This window comes from Geotrypetes seraphini, chromosome 2 (genome assembly GCF_902459505.1).
Source record: "Geotrypetes seraphini chromosome 2, aGeoSer1.1, whole genome shotgun sequence".
NCBI classification, from domain to species: domain Eukaryota; kingdom Metazoa; phylum Chordata; class Amphibia; order Gymnophiona; family Dermophiidae; genus Geotrypetes; species Geotrypetes seraphini.
This window is the reverse complement of record NC_047085.1, coordinates 129636757-129663824: the sequence shown is the minus strand read 5'-3', so window position 1 is coordinate 129663824 and position 27068 is coordinate 129636757. Positions and strand designations below refer to the sequence as shown.

General features: G+C 40.2%; 1 protein-coding gene across 1 annotated transcript in view; it reads right to left on the bottom strand.

Moving 5' to 3' along the window:
• Window positions 1–27068, bottom strand: part of GAREM1 (GRB2 associated regulator of MAPK1 subtype 1) — a 253781-nt gene that overhangs the window by 118037 nt on the left and 108676 nt on the right. The window lies entirely within an intron of this gene.

Below are 27068 nucleotides of genomic sequence, written 5' to 3'. Positions count from 1 at the left end.
GTTGGGTTTTCAGGATTTGCCCAATTAATATTCATGAGATCTATTAGCATACAATGAAAGCAATGCATGCAAATAGATCTCATACATATTCATTGGGGAAATCCTGAAAACCCTTCTGGATTGCGGCCCTCGAGGACCAACATTTGACACCCCTGTTCTAGAACAATAGCATAATCTGCAGTTTCACGCATAACCTTAGGTGCAAGCACTTATGCCATATCAAAGGCTGATGTAAGTGCTTGCACCTGTTAGCGGTTAAATATGTAATACCTAGCATTCTATATAACATAACATAAAAATCCTTTTCTAGACTGCAAATACTGAAAAGTTCTATGTGGTTTACAAAAGTTTAACCAATAATACAAATCATAATAAGAATAGAATAATCAAGGACCAAGAAACTTAAAAAATAAAAAGGTCTTCAGGTGTCTCCTAAACTGTAAATAAGAGGTAGACATGGATAAAAACCATTTAAAATTTTTATCCCAAAATGCTGCCTGGAAAGAGAGAGTTCTGTCATGATATCTTTTAAATCTGCAGCCCTTGATTGGTGGAAAAATGAAAAAAGCTTTAGTACTTTGAGGGTAGTGTTCAGGAGAGTTCTATCAAATAGGATGGAGCTTGGCCTAACGCCACTTTATAATAAATGCAACCCAGGCAACCAATGAAGTTCTCGATAGAGTACTCATAACTAAGTTACTCTCCTGACCAATGTTTCCTCTAATTTTTCATAGGCTGTGTGCGCAAAAAATTTTATCTGTGCACATTTTAAAGAAAAACTGAATTTGTGTGCACTATAAAAATGATTGCCAGAGGGCCCGGAGTTCAGTTATGGGCATTTATGGGCAGGTCTTTGAGTTTAGTCTGAATTAACGAAAACACAATGTAATTTTAGTTACACTTTATGTTAGTTACACTTTATGTAACATAAAGTCTCATTTCAATAAACATAAATTATGTTTCATTGAAATGTTTCATTGAGCGCTACCTATAAATAAGGTATCATTATACTTTATACTTAAAATTTAGAAAATAACAGCAATTTTCAAAGTTTTTCCCTGCAATCTTTCATATTTATCCAGTCCGAATAAATTCTGTCAAGATCTGTTGAGCCTCCATCTTGAAGGTGACTCTTAACACGCATCAGCATTTCCAAATGCTCTAAATGTAAACGATTTCTTTGTTTAGTCTTCAAATTGTTCATTAGACTAAAACCACACTCACAATCTGAACTAGATGCTAAGAATGTGGCACCAATCTCCATCAATTTTGCTAAATCTGCAAATTGATCATTCTGAAATGCAAATTTCGTCATATCTGGAAAGCTGTTTATTAGATTGCTTTTGATTTTTTCTGAAACAAGGAATTTAAAGTCATTGTATTGCTGAATAATAACACTTTCCTCCGGAAGAAATTGTTTATACTTTAAACAAAGAGATCTGATATGTCCATTTCTGAAGTCAAAGTCGCATTGTGATATTGCTGTACAGTCAAAAGCAGACCATTCCTCAACTTCATTTTCAGAAAATCTTTCACCCAGATGCAAACATAGGATGTTGATGAAGGTTAATATGGAATTAGTATCCACTGAAACTTTTTCTCCAGACCTCATCCTGTTGTCAAGAAGACTGTTGACTTTATCACTCCACTAACCTTGTCGCCTAAGTATTGCATTTGAAGTTTGTTCAATTTACCCTGTGCAAGATGATAAGCTTCCAATGGTGTCAAACCACATTTTTGAAATGCCATGGTTAAGGAAGCCAGTTCTGATGTCATCATTCAAAACTTCAAGTGTAATATGAAATTGTTCACTGTTCAGCTTCTTATAGCAGTACTTTGCAATAGGATCATTATCTTTGTCTTCTTCAAAATATTTTATCAGGGGATCATAATTTCGAATAATTGCTTTAAGTGTAAACTGTTTAGATAACCAGCGCACTTCAGAGGTCTGAAAGCAATTGATTCACATTCAGATGCATCTGCTTTTTCTTGAAATTTGCATCGTTTAGTAGAAGACCGACAGAACACCGTGTACACAGTTCTCATTACAATTTCTACTTCTTTCATCAATTTTACTTCTTTCCATGAATCAGAAAGTCCCCAATCTTCCCGATGTGCAATACAATGTTGCTGCACTAAATGTGGAATGTCTTTTCTCAGCTGTGCTGCAACACCATCTATTTTGCCCAACATAACAGAGGCACCATCAGAGGTGAACATAACCATTTTATTCAGGTCAAGTTCTTCTTTCCTATAGAATTCCCTAATTGCTGTTACTATTGATGTAGCATCACATGCTTCCAACTGTAGCATCCCACCAAATGATGTCCTATACTCATTTGAATTGACTGGACGATACTTAAAGTAGAGTATTAAGTGCTTGTTGACAGAAATGTCTGTGCTTTCATCAACAGTTAACGTATGATACGTTGCTAATTTAATGTCTGCCATACGATCATCTTGCACGATGCCATTGATAATTCCAAGAAATTCAAACGCATAGTTTTTGCTTCTCCAGTTATCAGGTATACTAACATACTTCGCCATGTGCTCATTGATATCTTGAACAGACAGCATTGAGATATTCATCTTAATGGCCAGCACAACACTGTCGACAAGAACCTTAATTTCATCAGGACTGGAACGCTTCCGTTCATTACTAATTTGCCTGTTTTCTTTTTTGGTTGGGCTTTCAAGCAACATGTTAACCAGTCCCCCTCTTAAATTTGGATTTTTACTTCTGAGTTTCCTAATACTGTCGGTATGAGATTTACTTGTTAGATAGCATTTCAGAAAGTCCAGTTTCCAAACATCATCCCATATTTTTCCAGTAGAGAATTTTCCAGTTGCTTTGGCATCTTGACAATAACACCACACAACTCCATCGTCTTCGTCATAGGTAAATATTTCACACAGTCAAACACGCATTGTATTTCGAGATTCCGGTGTCTCCGTTTCAACAATTTCTTCAAGCCATTCAGACCTACAAGCTGTTGCAGCTCTCTTGCGTTTTACACTTTTCACTATTCGCGGTTTAGACATTTTAAGAGTTATATCTGGTTGCAATTTAATAAATGAATACAGCTATACAATCACAGTACCACGCTGCACACTACGATTCCACGAAATAAACAATATGGCGGAACTTCAGGAAGTCAAAGAATCGGAAGTGTTTCATATCCTATGGGCCATAGGCTATGGTCCTATAGGGCACGTGATGTGTCAAGTTCAACTGCCAAAGATAACGGAATCACGTGAATGACTTAAAATTTATATTATAGCGCTTCAATAAATGTGATAAATGGGAAATCGGAACAGCTGGTCTTCTGCAACATTTCATTTTAGCAGTGAAAATCATTTTAGGCAAAAATTTATTTTTTTGTGTGCGCTATTTTAATTTGTGTGCGCGGGTTCGGCAAGTTGTGTGCGCGTGCACAAGCGCACAGCTTAGAGGGAACAGTGCTCTTGACCTAGCCATGCCCCCTAGAAGTTGCAAACTATAGAAATTACATGTGCAGCTTCTAGAATTCTAAGCTCAGTTGCACAGAACTGCCAACTAGTGCCAATTAATTCGAAAAACTGTATTGTTGACTCCAATTGTACACAAATTATCAAATTAAGTTGCACGTGCAACTGACTTTATAAACTGCGCATACAGCTTTGCACACTAAGCATAAAGTTGGGTGCTCAATTTTATAGAAACTCCATGACTTGCTAGCAGTAGCACAGCAAAAGCTTTGAACTTTAGGAGATAAAGGGGGCTGGAACTTGTATGCTGCTTTTTCTGTGTTGTTTACACAACTGTATTTTATATACTGTATTTTAGGTACTTATTTTGTACCTCGGGCAATGAAGTGACTTGCCCAGTCACAAGGAGCTGTACTGGGAATAAACTCACATCGTCAGGGTGCTGAGGCAGTTGCGCTAACCATTAGGCCACTCCTCCACTCCTGTATGATGGATCAGAGGGTCTTTTTGTGTACAATGGATACCCAATGCCAGCTTTGTGTGTGCAGTCAATACTTGAGTACCACTGACACTGAGCAAATTTCTTAACTATGTTCAGGGAGGGATAATTTGAGTAGATTTTAGCACCCCCAATCATTTATAAAAGTTGGCTCTTATGCTATGGATATTGTTACATACTGTAGGAGCCGCTTTCTCCACCTCCTGCTGGGAGATTTCAGTTTGCTAACTTTACATGTGTTTCTCTCCCCACACCACCCCTTCCCCCCCAAAAAAAAAAAGTTATGTAAGAACCAGGTTCTATCCATCAGAATAATAACCTTTTGTTTATTTTACAAAACTGTTAAAACTCCATTTAATCTTAGTTCTTTAGGGCTAGATTCACAAAGCAAACCGATCGTGTACTGATCGGTTTGCGACCCCTTTGCGACCCGATTTTACTACGGCCCGATTTACTTACCTCTCTGCCGATCTGAATCTGATCTGCGCATGCAGATGAAGGGAACGGCATGCAAAGTAGGCAGGGATGTGATTCACAAAACAAATTTCCCGATCCGATTAACCCAAGAAGTGACTGCTGAAGACCAGTCGCAAATGTCCTTTCTGACTCTCCACTCCATCGAAGCCCTGCTCTCTGCATGCCCTGCTCTCTGTTGCTCCGAATCGCTCCTGCCTGCCACCCTGCTCTCCCCCAAATCTCTCCTGCCCTTCCCTGCACAGCGAGCCTGTGGTTTTAACCCGCGGGTTTAAAGCGGGTTAAAACCATGGTCTCGCTGGGCTAAAAAGTTAAAAAAAAAAAAGTCACGGCTTGGACGGCTCTTAGACGCATGCGCAGACCATCTACAGATGGTCTGCGCATGCGTCGGGATCACACACTAGCGATCCGTGCCAGCAGATGGGGGCATATCTCTGATCGCCCCCGTTTGAATATTAGTTGTTGCAGAATCCATTGGACCTGCCCGGATCGGACATGGATCAGTCAAAATCGGGCAGGTTACTGAATCTAGCCCTAATTCAACAGCAGAAACCTTGTTTCAGGTGACACCACATAATTCTTACAATTTCATTGCTGTGATACCAGCATAGGAACCTTTCTATTTGTGACACTGAAAGGCACATTCTTACTATTGTAGTCCCAAATGTAAAAGTGGGACTGATATTTAGAATAGATGCTATGCTATGCTATTTCCAAACTCACAGCCTCCTCCACTAAGCAATAAAAGTGCTCATTTACACAGATATTTTTGAACATGAAAAACCCTAAACCTGACTTGTCCTATTTTAAGAGTCTGCACAAATAGCCAAGTTGTTTCCCTGTATGCTTCATGAACAGCAGGATAAATCAGCCACACAAATGGACAACATTATATCTGGGAGCACAGAATTAACTAGAAAAAGTCTTAACATGCTCATATCTTCCTATGTATCATAGCCCTTTAAAGGCACTCCAGATAGTTCATAATTCAGCCCTCTAGAAGATAGGTGAGATTGTAGAGCTGAAAATTTGTTGTAGCTGAGCAATTTTGCTTTTCCCACTGACAAACAGGATGAAATCAGCCCCACAGATGGGTTTTCCCTAGCTAAGGGTTGCATGAGCAACTGTTCTTGAAGAACTGGTTTTAAGAAAGGTTTGGACAATTTCCTGGAGCAAAAGTCCATAGTCTGTTATTGAGAAAGACACGGGGGAAGCCACTGATTTCCCTGGATTAGTAGCATAGAATGTTGCTACTCCTTGGGTTTTAGCCAGGTACTAGTGACCTGGATTGGCCGTGAGAACAGGTTACTGGACCATTGCTCTGACCCAGTAAGGCTATTCTTATGTTCTTAAAAGTCCATAAGCCATTAATGAGATGGCTTTGGGAAATCCACTGCTTATTCCTAGGATAAGTAGCATAAAATCTGTTTTACTCCTTGGGATCTTGCCAAGTCTTTGTGACCTGGATTGACCACTGTTAGAAACAGGATACTAGGCTTTATGGGCCTTTGGCCTGTCCCAGTATGGCAACTTTTATGTTCTTATGTTATGTTCTTAGCTTTTGCCATCGCCTTTTCTACCTATTTGACCATCTTAAGATCATCAAATACGATCACACCCTAGTCCTATTCCTCTTTAATGCACAAAAGTTCTTTATTCCCTAAACTGTACCGTTTCCTTGGATTTTTGCAATCCAAATGCATAACCTTGCATTTCATAGCATTAAATCTTTAATTCCAGACCATTCTTCAAGCTTTGCTAAGTCCATCCTCATGTTATCCATACCATCAGGGGTGTCTACCCTATTGCAGATTTTGGTATCATCCAAAAAGAGGCAATCTTACCAGACAGCCTTTCAGTAATATTGCTTACAAAAATGCTAAAAAGAATAGGACCAAGAATCAAATCTTGTGGCACACTACTGGTAGCATCTCTTTCCTCTGAATGAACCCCATTTAACACTACCCTCTGTCACCTTACACTCAGCCAGTTCCAAACCTACTCCATCACTTTGGGGCCCATACTGAGGCACTCAGTTTATTTATTAGAAGTCTGTGTAGAAGTGTGCCAAAGACTTTACTAAAATTTAAATACACACATCTAAAACTCTACCTCTATCAAACTCTCTGGTCACCCAAAGTCAAAAAAATTGATCCGATTTGTATGACAAAACCTGCCCCTAGTGAAACCATGTTGCCTCATGCCTGTAATCTATTGGATTCCAGAAACTTCACATTTCTCTGTTTTAAAAGTGTTTCCATTAATTTACTTACCACAGAAGTCATATTTACTAGTCTGTAGTTCCGTAACTCTTCCTTACTTCTGCTTGTGTAGAGAGGGAACATATCTGCCCTTCTCTAGTCCTCCAGTACCACTCCTTACTCTAGAGAAGCATTGGAGCCATCAGAACTTCCCTAATTTCCTTCAGTTATCACTTTGTCCACCTTTAGTTTAGCTAGCGCCTCACAAACATAGTTCTCTGAAAATCGTTCAGAGTCTACCATATCTCCATTCCTATTTGCATTTGTCTTCCATGATCCTTCTCCCAACCCTTCAGCTGTGAACACAGAACAGAAATATTTGATAAGCAATTCAGTATTATCTTTATCAGTTTCTACATATACCTCCCCTTCACTTTTGAGTCTCACAACAACACTTTTGCACTTCCTCCTATCACTAACTTATCTAAAGAATATTTTGCTCCCCCTTTTTACCATGCCAGTTATTTTTTTCTTCCATTTGCATCTTTGCTTTTCTGACTACTTTACCAGCCTCTCTTAACTTTTCCAGATATTTTTGCCTGTCTTCTTCTTTCTGCAATCTTTTGTAGTTTATGAAGGCTAACCTCTTTTTCCTTACCTTTTCAGCTACTAATTTTGAGAACCAAAGTGGCTTCTTTTCCTCTTACTTTTACTTACTTTATCCCTTTAGTCATGGGGGAAAAGAACACAAGAACATTCCTGGAAGACAGTCTTAACATAGAGTAAATAAAAAGAGAATTATTTCTTCCAGAAACTGAAGGTAACAGCTAACTTTGTTTCTACACATTCTTTCCAGAAAGACAAGCCAAGCCAAGCATATGAAATTCATTTCTAAAAGATCTGAAGGACAATTAATCATTAATTATCATTTGGTTAGAATTAGTATTTGGACTAGCATGCCATTTTCCTCATTGTACAATGCTCATACATATTCATATCATACAACTTGATTAAAAGGGAAAATCAAATTTTTGTTAGTCAATGCCAAATTCAACTAGATTTAAACAAATTCTTCTGCTTTGTAAATTACAAGACTCCTATTTCTTGTGAGCACAAGTACATGAGTTATGTATGACCTCATTGCCCTAGTAAACCACCTGTGTATTAAAAAACTGCCTGTGACTTAAGAAGGTATTAAAAAACACTGACACAAAGCTAGAAAGTAAGAATAAGACTTATGAAACTGCTTTTAAGACTTGGTACCTAACATGTCAAAACCTTTTTCTAGATATTAAATTCAGCACGGAAATAGCAATAGCCAGTGGCATAGCTACCACTAAGCAAGAATGGCAAAATGCCCAGGGCCACACAATGGTAGGGACCGCCTACAGCTAAACCCTCCCTTCTGTACGCCCAGATCTAGCACCTCCCACCACACCTAGATGCTTACCTGCCTGCTGGGTCCTCCAGATGTTACAGTGGCAGAGTCAGCACTAAATGCAACTTTTCTGGCTGGCAGGGCCTTTTCTCTGCCGTGTTGCACTGCTCTTGTGCAACTTACTTTGGGTGAGAAACAGCAAAGAAAAGGCCCCACCAGCCAGAGGCAGCCTTTAGCACTGTCTCTGCCACTGTAGCATCTGGAGGATCCAGCTTGCAGGTAAGAAGCTGGGCGCAGAGGGGATGGGAATGAGGAGAGGTACGAGACCATCTTGGTCGTCCCACCTAGATATACTACTGAGCCTCAGACATACCACTGGCAGTAACTATACAGAAAGTATTTTGGTGTGTTAGACAAAAAGATTAGGATGGAAGTGGACCATTTCAATCTTAGTGTGGATCAGCAAATCCAATAGGCTGCATAAATACAATGAAGTAGCAAAAGCACATACTGTAGACAGCTGGCATCTTAAGAGGAATAGCTTAGTGATTAGTGCAGCAGCCTGAAAACCTCTTGGCAAGTCACTTAACCCTCTACTACCCCATGTACAAAATAAATACCTGTGTATAATACGTAAACCACTTTGGTTGTAATCACAGAATGGTGGTATATCAAGTCCCAGCCCCTACTTTATCCCTATATTGAATTTCACATAATTAATAGTTTTAGATCTGTTAATTCAGATACAAAATTTCTATAATTCATCTGATCCAATGTTTGCATCCTCTATCCCTTACTCATTATGCCTTGAGCAAGATCATATCAAGTGTTAGTGGGAGAAGCAACACTTGTAACACTATAACATAGTACATTATGGAAGAGAAAACTGACTGGCTCATCGGAGCTACCCACTTGAGATTCTCTCTCTCTCCCTGCTTTTCTACCATTTCTGAGAGATTAAAACATGACTTCTCATATGCCAACCAAGACCAACTCCCCATCCCTGTCCTTATCTTAACCAATCTCTTAATCCTTTACTCTTCACCAGCATCTGTTGGCTTCCTTCAGATTCCTAGATGAAAAATACGCTATTCAACACCTAAATAACCTTTCCCTGTTTGATTACCACATTTTGTAATGGTCCACATAGCTTCCAAAATTCTTGATAACGTTGTTCAAAACATCGTGTCTTAGGTTCTCATCTATGCCATAGTTATGCACTGCGGTGTTTATTACCCCTTCTTTGGATGATATCTTAATGTTTTGCAGAAACCCTGAATAAGCCTGTTATGTTCCCCATGGAACAGTTAATCTCCATCCTGGCAGAAGGCCTCTCCAATTTGCCCGAGAAGCAAACGGGTCATATTCAGAGGGACACTGTGCTCAGTGATACAGTCACAGTTATGGGAACTTTTAACAATATGCACATTGAAGAACCTAATTAACAAACTGACTACTATGACAAGCATTCCAGCAAATTCAGGATGCTGCTGTTACTCTAGTCCAGTTTTTACACACGCATATCAATGTAGCCACCTCTCTTGTACGGATTCTGGCCTAGAAACTTCAGACTTAGGCTACCAGTGAGGTTCTTGAGAACTGTGCATGCTGCAGACCTAAAAGTGTAAGTGCCAGTTTTTTGAAAATTGCTATTTAGACAAGTTGGGCTATTTACACATGGAAACTTTCTAGATACACATGCAAATGCCACTGCAAGCTTTCTAAAACAACCTTCGACACCTCCTTATCAAAATCCAAAATGGTAAAACATAAACCCTCATTCTTCTAACCCCATCCTTCCCTGCCACCTACAAGGGTCTGCAGATAAACAATGAATATGCATCATTGTACTATATCAGAATTGGGAAACATGGCATGCCCAGGCCCTGACAAAAAAAGAAGTTTTTTTTGAATAATTGTTTGTGAATCAGAAGAATGGATGAAATTTACTGTTTCATCACTCTTTTGGCTTAGTATTTTCCCTCACTTTATTGTGCTAAATAAAAATCCTAAACAAACATATCTTGTACAAATCTAATGAAGCAATTATATTAACATCCCCACAAGGAATGAAGTAGAGCATTAAGAATTCAATCCTTTAAACTATCACCTCTGGGAGTTCTGTAGTCAGTCTGGTCATGGAGTTAGAAATCAAAGAGTGAATCTATTTAATATAAAGCCCTCATTCCATATAGGCAGAATTAATGCGCCCTGCAATCACATGCAGATGGACATTATCTTGGAAAGGCACCAGAGGTCAGAGACGTGAAAGTGGAAAGGAAGATACAGAAGGAGCTACTGTATTTGGTTAAGAAATCTGTTGCAGAACTTGCTGTGGACAGATTCTGTGCCAGGAAATTATATAAACAAAGGGGTCTTTTGAAGAATGTTGTAAGCGGTTGGAGGGGATGGAAAGGGAAACTGATCTGCAAAAGTTAGAGGAATGGTCTAATGCCTGGCAACTAAAATTCAATGCAAAGAAATGCAGAGTAATGCATTTGGGGATTAATAATAGGAAGGAACCGTATATGCTGGGAGGAGAGAAGCTGATATGCACGGACGGGGAGAGGGACCTCGGGGTGATAGTGTCCGAAGATCTAAAGGCGAAAAAACAGTGTGACAAGGCAGTGGCTGCTGCCAGAAGGATTCTGGGCTGTATAAAGAGAGGCGTAGTCAGTAGAAGAAAGAAGGTGTTGATGCCCCTGTACAGGTCATTGGTGAGGCCCCACTTGGAGTATTGTGTTCAGTTTTGGAGACCGTATCTGGTGAAAGACGTAAGAAGACTTGAGGCGGTCCAGAGGAGGGCGACGAAAATGATAGGAGGCTTGCACCAGAAGACATATGAGGAGAGACTGGAAGCCCTGAATATGTATACCCTAGAGGAAAGGAGAGACAGGGGAGATATGATTCAGACGTTCAAATACTTAAAGGGTATTAACGTAGAACAAAATCTTTTCCAGAGAAAGGAAAATGGTAAAACCAGAGGACATAATTTGAGGTTGAGGGGTGGTAGATTCAGGGGCAATGTTAGGAAATTCTACTTTACGGAGAGGGTGGATGCCTGGAATGCGCTCCCGGGAGAGGTGGTGGAGAGTAAAACTGTGACTGAGTTCAAAGAAGCGTGGGATGAACACAGAAGATTTAGAATCAGAAAATAATATTAAAGATTGAACTAGGCCAGTTACTGGGCAGACTTGTACGGTCTGTGTCTGTGTATGGCCGTTTGGAGGAGGATGGGCAGGGGAGGGCTTCAATGGCTGGGAGGGTGTAAATGGGCTGGAGTAAGTCTTAACAGAGATTTCGGCAGTTGGAACCCAAGCACAGTACCGGGTAAAGCTTTGGATTCTCGCCCAGAAATAGCTAAGAAGAAAAAAAAAAAAAAAAAAATTTTTAAATTGAATCAGGTTGGGCAGACTGGATGGACCATTCGGGTCTTTATCTGCCGTCATCTACTATGTTACTATGTTACTATGTTACTATGTTACATGGTGTCTATCAGAGCTCAGCAGTAATGATCTTGTTATATACCAGGGGTCTCAAAGTCCTTCCTTAAGGGCTGCAATCCAGTTGGGTTTTCAGGATTTCCCCAATGAATATGCATGAGATCTATGTGCATGCACTGCTTTCAGTGCATATTCATTGGGGAAATCCTGAAAACCCGACTGGATTGCGACCCTCAAGGAGGGACTTTGAGATCCCTGTTATATACTGACAAGGGTATTGCTTCTGAAACTATACTTATCAAAAAGTTTGTTTGTGAGTTGTATTTAGAAAAATATTACTGGCCTTCTTCATGTGTTTCCCCCCCCCCCCCCCATTCAAAACTCTGTTGGCAGATAGGAAACTAAACAACTCTCCTTTATGCTATGGTACACATAATTTCACCAGAGTGGGAAGGGTCCCACATGCCACACTGAAAAAATTACCGGTAGCCAGATAGCCAGTGAATATTAGTGCTAACCACTAAATGCCATCTTGTGTTGAATATTAGCATTTAGCTAGCTAAGTGCTATTTAACTGGCCAGGAGTTGTTCATGGCTTATTAAATAGTGCTGAATATGTCCTTGCCTTTTAGTCTGTGATAAGCGTTGATCTCATCTATGAGTATATGCAGAATATAAGAATGATGTATCTTATTATTATTAAAATACCAGAATGGCAATGATTAGAGGTGCCAGTCTAAAGTGATTACTCTTTATATCTTGTATAGAGAAAGAAAAGATTCCCATCAGGCTCGAGAAATGGGCATCAACATGGCAGATGAGGTTCAACGTAGATAAGAGTAAAGTGATACATATAGGTAACAAAAATCTCATGCACGAATACAGGATGTCCAGTGCGGTACTTGGAGAGACCTCCCAGGAAAGAGACTTGGGAGATATGATCAACAAGTTGATGAAGCCGTCCACGCAATTTGCGGCGGTGGCAAAAAGGGCAAACAGAATACTAGGAATGATAAAGAAGGGGTTCGCGAACAGATCGGAGAAGGTTATCATGCTGCTGTACCGGACCATGGTGCGCCCTCACCTGGAGTACTGCGTCCAGCACTGGTCGCCGTACATGAAGGAGACGGTACTACTTGAAAGGGTCCAGAGAAGAGCGACTAAGATGGTTAAGGGGCTGGAAGAGTTGCCGTACAGTGAGAGATTAGAGAAACTGGGCCTCTTCTCCCTTGAAAAGAGGAGACTGAGAGTGAACATGATCAAAACATTCAAGATAATGATGGGAATAGACTTAGTAGATAAAGATAGGTTGTTTACCCTTTCCAAGGTAGGGAGAACGAGAGGGCACTCTCTAAGTTAAAAGGGGATAGATTCCGTACAAACGTAAGGAAGTTCTTCTTCACCCAGAGAGTGTTAGAAGACTGGAATGCTCTTCCGGAGGCTGTTATAGGGGAAAACACCCTCCAGGGATTCTAGACAAAGTTAGACAAGTTCCTGCTGAACCAGAATGTACGCAGGTAAAGCTAGTCTCAGTTAGGGCACTGGTCTTTGACCTAAGGGCTGCCGCTTGAGCGGACTGCTGGGCATGATGGACCACTGGTCTGACCGAGCAGCGGCAATTCTTATGTTCCAAGCCCAGTGAGAGTTGCCTCCTATAAAATGTATCTATTAAGAGAGGAGAGGGTCCCTGGCTAGCATCTGGAGTGATAAAGAGTGAAGTTCACTTAACAGAGCCTACAGAGTTACTTAATCTGCAGAAGGAGAAAGCTGCAACAGGGTACCAGCCTTCCACTGCAATCCTGATAAAGAAGCAGGAGAAAATGTAACAAGATCAAGCCTTAAAAAACAGGAGGGGACTAGAGGATACTCGTATTTCCAGGAAATACCTGGATAAAGTAACTTAGAATTGAATTCCACTGAAAGAAAACCCATTAGCTAAGGACAGTGTAAGGCTCAGAGAGCCCATCTACCAATCAAAATTATGAAGAGACTTACAGAGCCTCTCACCTTAGATCGTGTCGAAAGAGAGAGAGAAGAGCTGTGAAGGACTTTTATTAAGTTCCACTTCTCAACAAACTCTTCACGTCCCCTTGCCTCCACTTTCTCTGTCACAGCACCCATGATCTAGAACTCTCTTCCATTTTCCATCATAGCATAACATAATTTAGATAAATTTAAGGGTAGTCTAAAATGCTTCCTTTTTAAGGACGCATATGAATAATTTTCTTGTTTCTATATGATTTTCATTCTAATTTCCCCTCCCCCCTTTGTGTCTTTTCCCTTTATTGTCTTCTTTTTTTTTTATAAGATTGCAGTTCCTCCCTCTTTCCTCTTGTTTTCCAATCCTCCCTATGTCTAGTAAGATTAGGTCGGTTGTCTTGTCTTGTTGGAGTTTGTCTTCCTTTTTAAAAAATGTTTTATTTAACTGTGTAACGCTTCGAATTTTATGATTTGTGTTTAATCAAATTTTAATAAACTATAAACTATGAACCTCTACCAAAGCTAAAGACTAAGAGGAAGATTCTCTAATATCGCTAGTAAAACCTGAAGGGCTGCTGTTGCGGCCGTAAATTTAACGATTTCAAAAAGAAGAGTGATTCTAGAAAAGCCACGCATGCACATGAGGTTGACGGAGGGTTGCTGAATTTACATGAGATGAGTTGCTGGTGATAGCGATCAGCATGTGCGCAGAATAGACCATGGAGAGAGGCGTAAATGTGTGAATGTGCCGGGAACTACCAGTATGTTGTTGTGTCAATCACAGGTGTGCCAGCACTGTTGGATGGAAAGGGAGGGAGGGGAGGGAAGGTGTGTGTATGGAGATGGAGCAGTGTACTTCCTGGGTACAAGCTGAACAGGAAACAATACAACCACACTGAAAATCTCCAAAGTCATAGTTATCCCCCCATAAATTAGCTTTCAGTTCTATAACTAATTGTTATGGAACAAATCATCAAAAACAATGTGAATTATGTAGAATATATACCCTGGTGTAAGGGGGGTAACACAAAATCTTGTATTTGACAGCTTGGGTGGACTCGCAGATCATTTGTTCTGTGGTAAAAAACCAAATATCCTTCCTGACAGGCTAGAATGAATATCTGAACATCCAGTATCTCATCTGTGTCCACTCTATATCCATGCCAGCCACTCCCTTTCCTTTGATCCGGCACCTCAACAGACTTATTGTGAGACAATGGCTATTACTTAATTACTATCTTTTAGGGTCTTATCTCTTTTTTCATATAAGTCCTCCTGGACTCTTTGGGACCAAATCCTCCCAGAACTCCAAGCACACCATAAAAAAGAGTAAAGAAGAAAAACCTAAAACCAACCCGTGCTTGCATTCTGATAATTCCTCCCCCCCCCCTCCATTATAACTCCTCTTGTAGAGTGTCATTAAGCTCGTCTCCTCCCCAACTGACCTCACTAATTTCAGAGCCTGAGGAGACTCTAAAGTCAAACTAGCAAGGGAGAAAATGTTGACTCCCTCCTACAAAAAAGGAAAGACGTTTGACAAATACAATTAATTTCATGCTGAAAACTATGGAAGTTTTTTCATTCTAACATGAATAACATTTAGACCAGGCTGCGACAGAAAATACTAGAGTAGCAGTGCTTACAGGAGTGGGAGAGAGGAATAGGAATACAGTTTCTAATCAAAATAGCAGGCATTTGAAAAGAATGTACTGAAACCTGGTCAACTAGAGTCTTTTTGTTTGGACTGTTTTAGTTGGAAAGCTGGGTACAGTGAGTGGGTGGCACAATTCTTCACATACTAATCACCACAGGGAGCTTATTTATAAGGAATTAACTCAGCCACAAGTACCCTTTGTAACTCCCAGTCCCAGTAAGCTTTTACAACTAGGCTCCATTAAAAGATTACCTTCAAAACACTTCTTTGTTCTGCAGAAATGCCTTCAAATCCATTCATGACTTTTAAAGAAATTTGCTTACTATTTATAACATTTGGGAAAAAAATGAATAACCAGTTTGCACATTAGAAAGGCGTACACGGAACACACTACTTAAACATTCAGTTTTAAGAAATAGTCTAATACATTATCTATATTTCAGAAGTGTACTTCAAACAAGAGCAGAATAAGTAAATTATAATGACTACTTGCCATACTGATATTATACTTGATTTTCTCCATTCCACGCAGGTAAACTGGGAAAATCACTTCTTTTCAAAATCACAGGTCTCTGGAATGACCTTACTATCCCGCTGTGGAACCTGAGCTCCCTCCATTTATTCCGCAAGCAACTAAAAACCTGGCTCTTCTCTAACATGTAATTTCTTTTCCCTTACTTTTCCACTCGATTTATAAACTTATGTAAACCTTTTCCTACCCTTTCTCATTTTTAAGTTCTTGTAAACCATGCCGAGCTCTACTTCCGTGGAGATGCGGTATATAAACTTAAGGTTTAGATTAGATTAGATTAGAAAGAGCTATTTTGCTAACTGGTCATATCTCTGTTCAGGTGCCTGTACCTATGCCTAGAATGTTTGGGTAGGAACTGGCAGAAAAGCATGCACTCATGCAGCCAGGTCTGTCTGATAGTCTATGCAGAGATCTAAGTATCCATATACTGTACTGTATCTGGGCAATAGCCATGCTAATGTTTCTGGCTATTTAGACCATGACAATCCCTCAAGGTTAAGCTAGGACTGCCTAAATGAACCAGGAAGTCATCTATTCTAGAGCACCGACATTCTGGCTCATCCTTTCCTGTTAACCAAGAGAGTGAAAGTAAGTCTCAAGATGGGGACAAGAGACAGGACCACGGATGACAAAAGAAGGGGATAAGTCAACCAACAAGGAAGACTCTTGATCTGGCGATGGGGTGATAGGCAGAAGCAAGATGAGGGCTGGGAAAGGGATGCATACAGAAGGTGAAAATGGGAGACTAGGAAGCAGGTAAAGGATAGATGAAGGCAGGAAAGAATGAAAGGCCTGAGGAGGAGATAAAAGAAAAAAGCCTTGCCTGACTGTAAAATAGGGGTGAGTTAGTTTTAACATCTGTTGCTGAATTACCATACTGGCTATGTAGTACTCAGGCTGAAATTATTTTATAGACTTGGTTGCTATTCTACCTGGTCTATATTTAGAAAAGCCTGTATCTTTAAAGGAATGGTCACTTCCTAAACAGCTGGAAAAACCTGTGAACAAGCTTGGAGAACACATCTGAAATGTTTTCCTTTTAGAAAGAAGCACCAGCCAAGCACATCAAAAAGCTAAGTTTTTCAGAATTAAATATTTATATATCCTTTGTACCTGGCCAAATTATTAGATTTTAAGCTGATTTTCTACCTGTGTTTCCTGTCATGAGAAACTGCTGAGCTTACCTAAATCCGTTTATTATAATTACAGTTAAATCATTTGTATTTTGGCATTGTTTATAGCAGATAACATAAGAACTGCCATACTGGGACAGACTGAAGGTCCATCAAGCCCAGGGCAGGATTAATTTGTCAAGGGACCCTAGGCACACAAGTACATTGGGCCCTCTGCCCCGCCCTGCCCCACCCCACCATGCACCTAGGCAGAAACAGGAAGCTGCATCAGAGGGAAGCTTTGGGCAAGCAGCACCGCTTGCACAATTATAGTTTCCGTTGCCTTTCTTACCCACGTTGCTTGCTTGTCTTACTTTCCATCGATGGGGGGGGGGGGGGGGCGTGTTGCCGATCGGGGTGGGGCCCACGTTGCTGATTAGGGGGGGCCGCGTTGCCAATCGATGCTGGAGGGGCCCATCGCCGTTTGGAAAAAACAATGTTGATGCCCTCCTTTATCGGGCTCCCCTGACCATTTCGGGCTCTAGGCACGTGCCTACTTGGCCTATTGGTTAATCTTGCCTTGATCAAGCCCAGTATACTGTTTCCAACAGTGGCCAACCCAGATCCCCACGCTAAAACTGCTAGCGCGGTTTAGTAGAAGAGAGGGTATGTTGCAGTAATCTAATTTACTTAATATTAGTGCTTGCACTATCAATCTAAATTGATCTTGATGCAAATATGTTTTCTTGATGTTCAAAGAGTACTTCTAGCAAAATAATTAATCTGTCTTTGGAACCAATTAATAAGCATTCATACAATCTGTAATCAAGTGAAACACTGAAATTTTCTGATTAATATCTTGTAATATAATTATCCAATTGAAACAAGATAGTAATATCGTAAGAATAGATAAACCCACAATAATAAACAAAATCATAAAAAACACAGGTTAATTCAATTTTATTGTGAATGTTTTACTGTACCTCGCACAGAATTGTCGGATGTTGCAAGTAACAAATTTTTAAATAAATACATAAAAACAAATAAATTTGCCATCTCTAATTTTTTTCCCTAGTGATGAGAGAAATATATTAAATAAAATAGGGGATAAAGGAGACCCCAGTTGCACTCCTGATCTACCATCAAAATATATTAACACATTAGAAATGATTCTTCTCCCATTCATTTTACAAATGATATTTTCTAGCATGTACCTTGGTGAGGTGCCATCAGATTGGAAGAAAGACTTAGACTTAGGGCTCCTTTTACTAAGGTGCGTTAGCCAAAAAATTACCGCCTGCTTAAAAGGAGGCGGTAGCAGCTAGCGCACGTAGTATTTTAGCGCGTGCTATTCCGCACGTTACGGCCCTAACACACCTTTGTAAAAAGAGTCCTTAAAGATTCAGCTGTGGGCAGTTCTATCATTTCAATTTATTGTCCAGTAGCTAATTTTCCAGGAATATCTAAACTGGTTAAATAGTGGTGGATCAAATATTTTTTTAGATAATGTTTTACACCCTAATCAATCTGGTTTCTGTAAGGTTTATCATAGTACAGAAACAGCATTACTTGGATTGCTTATATTTATTCAGACCCATATACATTATGATAAATCTGCTATTCTGCTATCATTGCAACTCTCAGCAGCTTCGGACTTGATAGATCATGGTCTATTAATTTCAAGATTGATTGGAATCTCAGAAACTGTTCTGACTTGGTTCAATGTATACTTAAAAGACAGAACTCTGCATTTTATATCTTTTGCAAAATCAATAAAACTTAATTGAATTTAAAAAAAAGATAGAAGACTCTTATTCAGATGCTTATATGTTTACCTAGGGATTTAAGCAGGGATCTTTATTGGCTTCAGTTTTATTTAATATATTTATAGTTCTTCTTATGCTTGGGTGCATAAGGAGAGGAATAGCCAGTAGGAAAAAGGAGGTGATAATGCCGTTGTATAAGTCTCTGGTGAGGCCCTGTTTGGAATATTGTGTGCAATTTTAGAGATCCCACCTTCAAAAAGATATAAACAGAATGGAGTCTGTCCAGATGGTTAGTGGTCTTTGTCATAAATCATATGGGGACAGACTAAGAGACCTTAATATGTATTACTCTAGAGCAGGGGTAGGGAACTCCGGTCCTCGAGAGCCGTACTCCAGTTGGGTTTTCAGGATTTCCACAATGAATATGCATTGAAAGCAGTGCATGCAAATAGATCTCAAGCAGATTTATTAGGGAAATCCTGAAAACCCGACTGGAATACGGCTCTCGAGGACCAGAGTTCCCTACCCCTGCTCTAGAGGAAAGATGGGAGAAAAGAGATATGATAGAGACATTTAAATATCTCCATGGCATTAATATACAGGAGGTGAGCTTTTCAAATTAAGGAAAACTCTGGAAAGAGAGGGCATAGGTTGAAGTTAAGAGGTGATAGGCTCAGGAGTAATATAAGAAAATACTTCTTTACAGAAAGGGTGATAGATGCATGGAATAGTCTCCCAATGGAGGTGGTGGAAATGAAGATTGTATCGGAATTCAAGATAGCATGGGACAGGCATGTAGGATCTCTTAGGGAGAGGAGATACTGTAACAGATGTTGCGGATGGGCAGACTAGATGGGCCATTCGGCCTTTTTCTGCCATCATATTTCTCAGTTTCTCCTTAGGCTTGTTCAGGTACACTTGATCTAACTGCATTTGACTATGTGGACAATTTCCAAATGCTGACTAGCTACCCTCGATCTTTCTAACACACAAGAGACTGCCTCTATGAATTTGAAGCTTGCCAGTATTGCAACTTGTTACTTGATAAGATGAAACTACATTCTGGGAAAAAAAAACACCCCAGCGATTCCTTGAATAGAAAGGAATCACTTTGACCAATCTGAACTATTCAGATGGCAGACTCTCCAATCAATTGGGCGTCTTTCCTACATTAAAAAAAAAATGTTTAAGATGTACATGATTCAATCAGTTAAATCTTTATTCACTACTAAAGACTTAAAAATGATAGTTCCACAGTTACAAGTAATATTCATTACCGTAATAAACTGCTGAAATTCAGAATCTCCAAAATATTGTTATAAGGCTCATCAAAGGTACAAAGAAGAAATGGAACCATATAATACCACTTCTGATAGATGAACATTGGCTATCAGTTGTTCATAGAATAACATTTATAATTCTATCTCTTATTTATAAAATATATCATTCTGGGGTACCCATTCTCTTTCTTGGCTAATTACTATATATACTCGAATATAAACCTAGACTTTTAGGCCAATAAAATGGACCAAAAATGGGTGTGTCAGTTTATATTCAAATCCTCTCCCCTCTCAGACCTGGGTAGTCTTGCTTTCTTAGGAAATGCAGTAGGGACATCAGAACTACTAATTACTCTGCACAATGGGATAAAACCAGAACTGGATTAAGCTGTTCTGAAAATCTGGAGCCAGTTGGCAACTCTGTTGGGTAAGGGCATGTCACAGAAAGGAGGTAATTGACTAGAAGTTAGTTTCTGTGTAGGAATGTTTAGCAGTCTGATCTGTTCTGCTTTCTTAGGAGGTGTATTGGTATTCTAGAGATTGAAGTAACAGGGTGTTTCTAGTCCTTTGGCGATAGCACTGCTTTTTATGGTACATTTGCTATATAAAAATTTGAATATATGTTTTTATTGGGTTTTGTGTGAGGTGAGGAGTGGCCTAGTGGCAGAGCTGCTGCCTCAGCACCATGAGGTTGTGGAATCAAATCCCAGCACTGTTCCTTGTGACCCTGCGTAAGTCACTCAATCCTTCATTATCCTAGGTACAAAATAAGTACCTGTGCACATATAAACTGCTTTGCATATGTAACCACAAAAAAAAGCAGTATACAAGTCCCATTCCCTTTCCCCTTTCAATAATGTCTCTGTTATTGAGTTGACTCCAGAATTTATTTCTAATGTACCTGTATGTTGTATGTCACCTGTGATGTTTTAATTTTTTTGTCAAAACTGTTGCCTGTAGGCAGGCTGAATGGAGGGGAGAAAGGCAAGACAGAAGGATTGACCCTGGCATAAGCACAGGAGCTGTAATGGATAAAGTGGAGTCTTTTGCGCTCTGTTACCTAAGATGGTGGCATACAAAGGAAGAAGACACTGGAGAAAAGCTTGAGAGACCTCTAAAATGAAAGCAGCCGAACAAACACAAGAGTCATGAGGGAGAGATGACACCAGCTCAAGCATGGGTCAAACAGGAAAACCTTTATTGATAGTTGACCCAATAGTTTCTCCTATTTGACCCATGCTTGAGCTGGTGACATCTCTCCCTCCCAACTCCTGTGTTTGTTTTGTTATACAAAGGAAGAAGATATAAAAGATTGTCCTGCATAAGAAGACATTTTCTTGACACATCCTCTGTGGTTGACAGCCAGCCGTTCATATCCTTAATGTTGACAGAAAACTGGGTAGACTAGCTGCATCAGATGGTCTTTATTTCCTGCTGTTTATTATGTTTCTGCTGGCATTTGTTTGTTATCAATAAATGTCTAGTGAAAAGACATTATTCCATTTTCTCCACGGTCATGAGGCATACTTACACTAAAGCTGAAAAGCAACAGAATTACTCTAGGCTGCTATTTTAATTCACTTACAGAGAAGCTAGACATGACTAGAGATTAACAAAATTGCAAGGATTTAACATGAACATTTTGAGAGATTTATGATCCATTTTTATTAACAAAACACAAGAAAAAACCTGCAGCACTCAATTATAGGAAGAATATCACATGACAAGGACTAGTGGAAAAGCAATGTGTAAAAACTAGTGCTGCCCGATTAACGATTCAAATCGATTCACCGATTCACTTCGGGTGAATCGATTTAAAAACAAAAAAAATCGGCCTCCCTATTCAGTGACTGACCCTTCCCCCTTGCCCCCTAAAGCAGGATTGGCAGTGCTGCCTCTTGCTGGCCGGCCACTGACACTCCTGTATTAGAGGGTGAGGATGGAGGGTCAGTCAGGGAGTGCTTCAGTGTCCAGCTTCCCCCCTAGCCTCCCGCACATCCATTTACCTAATTCCAGCAGTGGAGCAGCCTGCAGAGAGGATCACCGGTACTTCAGCAATCCTTGCAGGTTGCCATAGGCCTCAAGAGCGGTCTTCCCTCTGCCACGATCCTACCTCTGACGTCAGAAGAGGGGTGGGACCACGGCAGAGGGAAGACAGCTCCTGAGGCCTATGGCAACCTGCAAGGATTGCTAAAGTAACTGCGATCCTCTCTGCAGGCTGCTCCACTGCTGGAATTAGGTAAATGGATGTGCGGGAGGTCAGGGGGGAAACAGGCATGCCTTCCAGGGGAGAGGGGGGACAGTCCTTCGGGGGGGACAGGCCTTCAGGGGTGGTGATACAGACCTTCAGGGGGGACAGGCAGACCTTTGGGGATGACAAGCTTTTCAGGGGTGGGGTGCAGGCCTTCAGGGGTAGGTTGCAGGCCTTCAGGAGGGGCAGGCCTTCAGGGGAGATGGTGCAGGCCTTCAGGGGGGACAGGCTTTGGGGGAGGGGGCCCTGGTGTAGAAGTACATGGAGGGAGGGAGGGAAGGGGGGTTCAAAGAGACGGGCATATGCCGGGGGGGGGGGAATAATGGGTCTAAAAACAGAGGAGAGGGAGAGAAATGGTGGACAATGGGATTTAGGGAGGGAAAGAACAGAAAGGGAGAGATGTTGGACACAAGGGATGGTGTGGAGGGGGAGATAGAGATACTGGACAGGAGGGTAGTTGGGAAGAGAAAGGGAGAGATGGTGGACCCTGGGGTGGTAGGGAAGGAGGGAGAGATGAAGGATGAAAGGGTAGTTGAGAAAAGGTGGATTTGGGGATGGAGACAAAAAAAAGGAAAGATGTCAGACCTCCGGGGGAGGGAAGGGAAACAGAAGGAGAGGACAGAGATGGAAGATGGATGGTTAGAACGGAGAAAGAAGAAAACAACAAATAGGCAGGAGAACCTGGCAAGCGAGTTACCAGAAGACAACCAGAGCCTGGGACCAAAATGATTTGAATAATGACCAGACAACAAAAGGTAGAAAAAATAATTTTATTTTCTTATTTGTGATTACAATATGTCAGATTTGAAATGTGTATCCTGCCAGAGGTGGTGTTAGACTGTGAACGTGAGCTAGTATTTAACAGAGAGAGGAAAAGTCTTTTTGGTTTATTTTGTTTACACCATAGCGCCAGTGTGTGGGTAGGAGAGGGCAAAGGGGGTTAAGGGGCAAAGGGGGTTAAGAGGCCCATCCACCAGGATGTTTGAAAAAAAAACCAAAAACAAACAAACAACCAAAAACACCCACTTGGGCAGGAAAATTGAATTGAAAAATCGATTCAATAGGCTAAATCAAATCAAATTGGGCAGCACTAGTAAAAACCTGATATTTCAGGTGACTTCTTGTGTGAAACTATGGAGACAATGAGGTAAAAACAGAGACCATAGGCAGTACATATGGATTCCTTCCTCATTTCATTAAAAATGTTTGCTAAGAAGCAAGAGCTTAGACATTTTACATCTGAAATGGTTTAAAAGAGGTGCTTAAGTGTGATCATTCATCAAATATCATTTCTAGGTAATTCTGAAAAATGGAGAATATAGAAGAAAATGCCATCTTAACTTTCAGGGGGAGAGGTGGTTGTTTGCACTTAAGGATAAACCACTATACATTCAGATTTTACTGATCCCCTAGTATCTTTCAAGACACAGTTATAAGCAACTCAACATCTGAAAGAAAGTCTAAGAAAGAATAAAAGACTTGGGTAAATGTTCAGAGCCATTTATTCATATACACCGGGATCTGTATAAACTGTCCAAATCTGAGTACAGATCTCAGATGCATGTAGAAAATAATTAGTCAATTAGGCACTAACAATTATAGTTTGTTGGCACTTAACTGGCACTAATTAGGGGTTACATGCACATCTGCCCTATGCCAACATGCGTGCCTAAATTTCAAGCAAAAGCAGAAGATGACAAATCCCTCACAAGACAGCAGCAAGCAATACCACAGCGAATGAGAAACACGCCAATTTATTAGATGATATAAAATGACTCAACACGACTTGTGTTTTGGCCGAAGGCCTACATCAGGAGTCAGAACCGTGGAATTGATGGATGATATTTCAACCCAAAGTAATCACAACTGGTATATACCTTTAGCGCAACACTATTATTTATGACCACGCTACTTCGCTTAATTTCACCAATTTAGCTTACATCTATCTACAATTGCAATATCATCCATCAATTCCATGGTTCTGACTCCTGATGCAGTCCTTCGGCAGAAACACATGTTGAGTCGTTTTATATCATCCAGTACATTGTGCCTACATTTCAAAGCACATAACTTCAAAGAGGTATGGCCATGGGAAGGGCATGGACAGGTCAAGGGTGTTCCAAGAAATTAGGTACGTTATAGAATACTTGAATTTGCACACCAAATGCCATCAGTTGAGCAGCAGGATTTACATAGGTTTTATAAATCCTCATATCTAACATTAGGTGCAAGAAGCATGCTATTCTAGTATTCTGTACAGAGCATCTTTTACAGAATACTCAGAACATATGACTAGCCATACTGGATGAAATCGGTGGTCCATCTAGCCCAGTATCCTGTTTCCAACAGTGGAAAATCTAGATCAAAAGTACCTGGTAGCAACATTCCATGCTATAAATCCCAGGGCAAGCAGTAGCTTCTCTCATCTGTCTCAATAGCAGATTATGGACATTTCCTCCAGGAACTTGCCCAAACTTTTTTTAAACTCAGATATGCTAACCAAGTGCTGGCTGTAATCTGGATATGAGTGCTAAACATGTGTTTTATTTTTAGCTGCTGCAGCCAGCACTTAAAAACGATGCTGACTGTGGTGGCTGGATATTGATTTATCAGTAAACAGATGTAATTTGCACTGTTACTAAACTATTTATTTGGATTTTGTTTACACCTTTTTTTTTTTTTTTTTTTAGTTGTAGCTCAAGGTGAGTTACCTTCAGGTGCACTTGGTATTTCCCTGTCCATGGTAGGCTCACAATCTAATTTTTGTACCTGAGGCAATGGAGGGTATACAGTATAACAATCACTTATGCACAATAAAAGGTCACAAGAAGCAGCAGAGGGATTTGCAAATCAAGACTGATGCTTTAACCACTAGGTTACTCCTCCAGAAACAGAAAATACCAAGTCTCTCCTGCTGTTTTTCAAGAGTTCTTTTGAAATCTATCAGCCTAAAAGAAGTCTGAGATCAGACAATAAAAAACAACAAAAGGCATATCTAATCTGCTCATTTTCCCTTCTTATTGTAATATCCCACATCCTAATCTAACAGCAGCTTCATATTTATTTCTTCACATTTCAGCAGAAACGGCCCCATACAGGTCCCTGTAGGCTGTGCATATGGATGCAATCTTTATTCTAGTTTGTTTCTCCTAGCACAACAGACTTGACCACCTTCCAGTTCTACTTCCTGTTTTTCCAGCAGTCAACTGACTGAGCCTGTACCATTTTTGGGGATTGGGAGGGGAAGGTGGAGTTGAAGTACATTCTAGACTGTAACAAAAGGTTCTGGAAAAGAGCACTTTTCATACTGCTGCTTTTTGCAGATATAGAGATGCTCACTCCAGTCGGACAAGCAACACACAGAAATTAACAAATGTACTATATAATTCACTGCCAACAAAACTCAATGTGATGACTCAATGAACATATGTAAATTATTACCAGAATGGTCTGTTACTATATGTTTCTGTCTTCCCAAACAGTTGCTAACACTGTCAAACACATCTTGTCCCATTGTTGTATCCTTCAACGACTCCACTGACAACAGACCTAATCATGTTTTCACGGGATGTTTTCGGGGTATACTTCCCATGGTCACACATTCGCATAAAATGCAATGGTGGGCCACATGGGCTCTCCCAGGCTAGATTGCTACCCTACTCCAGTGATAATCTTCAGACAAAAGACTTGATGCTATATTATGTGTCATCTTATACCCTGCCTAATCTTCAAATATCGGAGTTCTATTCAGGTTACAATTAACATATAGCTTTAGAAAAGCTTATATACAAACATAAACTGGGCAAAACATGTTACATTTTGACAATTATTACCTACAACTGAATAAACATACAAAGACTGAACTAAACATGTTATCTTTGACAATTATTTTATGCAACTGTGGGTTAATCTTGATCAGGTCTTAGGTATTAAGTTGTGGATTGCACTGTCCTTGTACTGAGTAGATTTATGGTGAGATATTTTGACACCTCTTCACAGCAGTTCTGAAAAAGCCGTGTTTCCAGAACTTTTTGGAAACTAATGAGTGTGTTGGTAGTTCAGGGAGTGAGTTCCAAGTTTTGGCAATCCAATAGCTAAAAGATTTGCAGTGGGGTTTAGTATATTTTATACCATAAGAACATAAGCCAAGTATCCTGTTCCCAACAGTGGCCAACCTAGGTCACAGGAACCTGGCAAGATCCTAAGGAGTAAAACAGATTTTATGCTGCTTATCCTAGGTATAAGCAGCGAATTACCCCAAGCCAATTCAATAATGGCCCGTGGACTTCTCTTTTTGGAAACTATCCAAACTTTTTTTAAAACCCTGTTATGCTGATTTTACCACATTCTCCTGCTACAAATTCTAGAGTTTAATTACACATTGAGTAAAGAAAGAGTTACCTAGTCTGTCTGAATTGCAGCTTTCTAGTGTTCTACCTAGTATTTCTGTGAATCTTGGGAAGCTGTCAGGTGTATCGCCATATAGGGTTTTGAATGCTATGCTGCATAATTTGAAGTCAATTCTTTTTACCATTGGGAGCCAGTGTAGCTCTTTGAGGAGCAGGGTAACATGATCAAATCTTGATTTATAGAATATGAGTCCTGTAGTAGTTTGTATTAGTTGGAGTTTATTCATAGATTGGTTTGAGTCCTGGGACATAGGACTTTTCCTTTACAACGTTACTGAAAAGGTGAAAAGCCAGATAGAGTCTAGAAACAATTAAAAGGGACACACTTTTCAAAACCCCAAAGTAGAACAGTGCTTGCTAATCTACAGTATGATGCTTTGCAAGTATACTTTATAATGATTCCAGAGGGGAAGGCTAGAGAATGACACGTGGACAAATTTTTCCCTGTCCCCACGGGAACTCATTTTCTCATCCCGGCGAGTTCTTTTCCTGTCCCTGCCCCATTTCTGCAAGCTCTGTCCTCATCTGAACAAGCTTAAAACACTTTAAGATCATAAGTGTCCGAGGCTTGTGGGGGGGTTAAGGTTGAGCTTACAGGAATGGGGCAGGTACAGTGAGAAA